Raw genomic sequence first — 4,932 nt, forward strand, 5'->3', positions numbered from 1 at the left:
TTTAGGGCTTTCCTGGTGGCGCAGTGGTTGAGAGTCCGCCTGCCGATGCAGGGGAACCGGGTTCGTGCCCCGGTCCGGGAACATCCCACATGCCGCGGAGCGGCTGGGCCCGTGAGCCATGGCCGCTGAGCCTGCGCGTCCGGAGCCTGTGCTCCGCAACCGGAGAGGCCGCAGCAGTGGGAGGTCCGCGTACCGCAAAAAAAAAAAAAAAAAATTAAAACCATTTAAACATACTTATCTCACTGATGTCTCATCCTTTGGGCATTTCTATTTTTATGTATATTTTATAGAGCATATAATAAATTCAGCAGAATACTTATATAATCGATAAGCCAAAATATATACATTATGTGCGTGCTGAAAATGTGTTTGTTTTACTGGTAGGGGTAGGAGCTCAGAAGTTTGGAGATCGTAGCTATAAAGACCCTTCAAGTCTTTTTATGGTCCTAGAAAGTGACTGGAATGGGAAACTGGGGCATAAGTTAGCCATTCGAGGAGGTTGTGTTGGAAATGGCACCGTAAGCAACGTCTCCTGATTCTGAATACCCTACAATGCTTCTCTCTTTCTCCCTGATGTGGCTGACCTTCTTATTTTCTGAGTTATTTAAGAGAAAATCCCTGCCACTTGCTGTTGTAGAAACTCTTCAGCCAAATGATTAAGGGTTTGAGTTTGGGACTCTGACAGGTGGTGGTTCGAATCTCAGTTCTGCCGGTGTCTAGCAAGTTACTTCGCCTCTCCCAGCCTCCCTTTATTCATCTGTAAATTGGGGATAATGTAGAATCTACGGCATGGCAGAGTTATGACAAGACAACAAGATCAAAAGTGTCTGGCAGGGCTTCCCTGGTGGCGCTGCGGTTGCGCGTAAGGGGATTCCCTGGTGGCGCGGTGGTTGAGAACCCGCCTGCCCATGCAGGGGACACCGGTTCGAGCCCTGCTCCAGGAAGATCCCACATGCCGCGAAAACAGCTAAGCCCGGGCGCCAGGACTACTGAGCCTGTGCTCTAGAGCCTGCGAGCCACAAGCACTGAGCCCGCGAGCTACAACTACTGAAGCCCGAGCGCCTAGAGCCCGTGCTCCTCAACAAGAGAAGCCACAGCAATGAGGAGCCCGCGCACTGCAACGAAGGGTAGCCCCCACTTGCCGCAGCTAGAGAAAGCCCACACGCAGCAATGAAGACCCAATGTAGCCAAAGAATTATTTATTTATTTAAGAAAGAAAGAAAATAAAAGGAAACAGGAGGAGAGTGGAAATAAATGGGAAGGGAGGGGAGAGAGAAGGCGAGTCCTGGAGAGGGGATAATAGAGGAGTGGTATTTAGCATTGCAGCTGCAGATATTAGGGGCACCCTGGTTATTTATGAAATGATGGGTGGGTGGATGGATGGATGGATGGATGGATGGATGGATGGATAGAAATAAGGACAGGCGAATGGATGTAAGGATGGATGGGAGGATAGATAGGGAGATGGATGAATGGATAGGTGGATAGAAAGATGGGTGAGTAAATGTGTGCATGGATGGATGGACGGATGGATGGAAATGTGTGCAGGTGAAGGGATGGATGGATGGGAAGATGGATGAATGGATAGATGGATAGAAAGATGGGTGAGTGGATGGGTGGGTGAGCGGATGGATGGACAGGTGGGTGGGTGGCTAGATGTGTGGATGGAGAGGAGAGATTGTCAAAAGGAAGACAGCATGGGGCAAAAAAAAATAAAGCTTGGTCACCACGTTGCCTTTCTATATGATGCCCGAATGTGCCACCAGGTGTCAGCCTAACCTCAGGAAACCACTTCAGAGGCCACGTTGGCTCCACCTTTCTCACCTAACCTGAAGCCCTCCGTTCAAAATGAGCGCCGGCTCCCCTCGATAATACAGTTTTCACTGCACTCTGTACTTACACACTGCTCAGCAGCACACCCCAAACCCAGCTGGCATCGATAACCCAGTTCCCCCTTCCAGCAGACCGAAGGAAGCCTGGTGATGACATCGTTAACTTCCCGGAGGTCAGCCTGGCTGGCGTGAAGTGGGTGGGAGAAGGGGTTTTCGGGTCCCCAGGAGTGATTAGTGTCCTTGTCAGCCTCAGCTCCAGGAGCCCTAAACTCATATTCACATCCCTCCCTGCTGTCTGCCCAGAAATCCACTCAGCTCTGAGCCTTGGCCAAAGAAGCTCTTGAGGAAAAGAAAAAGAAAAAAGTACCAGCTCTCCCTCCATACGGGGGGACTGAACCTTCACACAAACTGCCTTCAACCCTCCAACGGCCTAGAAAGAGAGACTTCAGGGGTGGTGATCGAGCCCAGAGAGGCCACTTGCCCGAGATCACACAGCAGAGCTGTCTCAAAGCCCACCCTTCCACCCTATGGCGGCTCCCAGGAGAAGACCCACTTTGGGGGTCACTGGCAAAGAGAAAGGGGTCCCAGGACCAGAGCCACCAGAGTCACCACATCCTCCCAACCCGGCACCCACCGTCTGCCCACCCCACTTCTCAGGTTTAGGCTCAGGGCTTGAGGCGGAAGTGTGATTCCTGCTTTCCCCCCACCCCACCCCAGACAGTGGCATTTCTCATCCTGGCTCGGAAACGTCCATCCCATTCATTGGAAAGATTTGCCAACCCGTCTGAGTGCACACTCACAGAGCCCCGGAGCAGAGTCCTGCGAGCACGCCCTGCCACGCCCACCATTAACCCCTTTGTTTCTGCCCCGTGGGTGGCCCCAGGGGTTCAGAGAAGGGACGCCAGGCAGCGGGTACGGATCAACAGGCTGGGAAGGAATTTGAGATCTGAGGTGTCAGCAGCCAGCACAGCCGTACGAATCCGCCCCCCCCGCACGCCAACCCCCACCTCCGCCACCCCGCCGCAGAAGCTTGTCAGAAACAAGCGTTACCTGACCCCAAGAGGCCCCGTTTACTGCTCCCCATCTCGGGTCCCTGTCCCGGGCTGGTGCTGGCCGTCCACCCCGTGCATACTCACTCCCATTCTTTCCTCCTGGCCTGGGGGGTGCTGTGGATTTTGTGCGCCTGGTGGGCCAAGATGACATCCCGGTGGTCCACCACGCCGCCCCGCCGCTTCAGGGGAGGGCCCTTGCAGCCGCCGCTCATCAGGTGGGTGCGCGCGTCCTGAGGGTTGCTGACCGTGCCCGCGGGGGCGCCGTCCGTACCTGCAGGCCCCAAGCCGCGGTCGTGCAGGGCATCATAACTGCGGGGCGAGAACATGGGCTCCGGGACCCGGGAGGACTTCGACATCCATGGGCCTCACTCAGAAATCCCCGGGTCTTCTGCCTCCAGCCCGGGATGAAACTAGAGGAGGAGAGGGAAGAGAGCGAGAAAGAGCGAAGGTAAGGGAGACGCAGAGAGCAAACACAGGGAGGAAGAGAAGGGAGGTCGGAGGACCGCACAGGGGGGCCGGCCTCCTTCACAGGAAGTCAAAATACACCCCAGGCCCGGCCCAACGGGATTTAGTATTTCCTTGGCAACTCGGGGCTGGGAAGCCAGTTCTTAGGAGCTGCCCGGCAACAGAGCCGGCACCGTGGAGCAAAAGACCACGAGGCTGTGTCACAGAACACTCGCTCCACCTCCCAGGTGCCCGCCACGGAGGGTGGGACCCCGGACTTCTCAGCATCTCAGTGTTGCCCTCGGCAAATTGGGTCATCAGGAGCCTGCTTGTTCACTCTCGGCTGGTCCCTGGCTCCTGTGAGCTCCAGAGAGTGATTTAGAAAACTAAAAGGGCGAGTTCAAAGGTCGTTTTTCAAATCCACACGGGGTATGGCCATCTGTGAGTGAGCCTGCTCTTTGCCGCCTTGGCTGGTTCTTTCAAAAGAGAAAAGGGACAGAGTTCTTGCCCCTCGTGAGTATATCAGGTGGATACTCAGCCCCAGAGGGACTGAGAGCCCAGAAAAGATCTTTGTCTCCGTTTCATTCACTTATTCACTCAACAAACGCTGAGCGAGCAGCCACTGTGTGCAGGCCTTGCACTGGGTGCTGGGGACACGGCGTAAATGAGACACGCAGATGTTTCCCTCTTCGTGGAATGGAGGTTCTAGAGGCTGAGGTGGACGCTGCAAAAAATAAGTACATCATGTGGAGATTAGGAGTTGAAAAGTGCAGTGGAGGGCAATTAAGCAGGAAAGGTATATTCATTTGCTGGAGTTGCCATAACAAAGTACCACATGCAGGGTGGCTTAAACGACAGAAATTTATCTCCTCACAATTCTGAAGGCTGCAAGTCTGAGATCAAGGTGTTAGCAGGGTTGGTTTCTTCTGAGGCCTCTCTCCTTGGCTTAGAGATGGCTGGCTTCTCCCTGTGTCTTCACATGGTCTCCCCTCCGGGTGTGTCTGTGTCCTAATTTCCTCTTCATTTTACCTTACTTACCTCTTTTTTATTTTTCTTTTTTCCCCCAAATGGTAGGAGAACTTTATTTTTTTTTAAAGTCCTCTTTCTAACCTGGCCCCTTCCCCCACCACTAGAAAGCAGGTTTATTGCTGAAAAGAAATCCATTTATTTGAGCATACTCTTTTTAGGCAATTTCAATTTCTTCCACTGTCGTAACACCGCTCTGTATTTCTCACTGCCAGTCTTCTCTTTAAACACTTTTTTTTTTTTTCAGAAGAATCTGCATCACCGTCTCCGTTTCTGCTTCTTTATCCTCTCCCGTTAGAAGATCCAGCGTATCTCCCACTTTCACCATTCTGCTTTTCTTCCATAATTTTCCCCCATTCAGCCTGAGTTCACCTTTGTGGGGTTTACTTTATTTCTCCTGATATCTAGGCCTAGCTTCAGAATAACATCATACCGAAAAGACTGCGCTACTTTTTTTTTTTTTTTTTTTTTGCGGTACGCGGGCCTCTCACTGTTGTGGCCTCTCCCGTTGCGGAGCACAGGCTCCGGACGCGCAGGCTCAGCGGCCATGGCTCACGGGCCCAGCCGCTCCGCGGCAT

At 53.1% G+C, this 4,932-nt stretch overlaps 1 pseudogene; it reads right to left on the bottom strand.

Annotated features, from left to right (window-relative positions):
• Positions 1-4,577: 4,577 nt before the first annotated feature.
• Positions 4,578-4,932, bottom strand: part of LOC112067621 (mitochondrial transcription rescue factor 1-like) — a 1,126-nt pseudogene continuing 771 nt past the window's right edge.

This window comes from Physeter macrocephalus, chromosome 2 (assembly GCF_002837175.3).
Source record: "Physeter macrocephalus isolate SW-GA chromosome 2, ASM283717v5, whole genome shotgun sequence".
NCBI classification, from domain to species: domain Eukaryota; kingdom Metazoa; phylum Chordata; class Mammalia; order Artiodactyla; family Physeteridae; genus Physeter; species Physeter macrocephalus.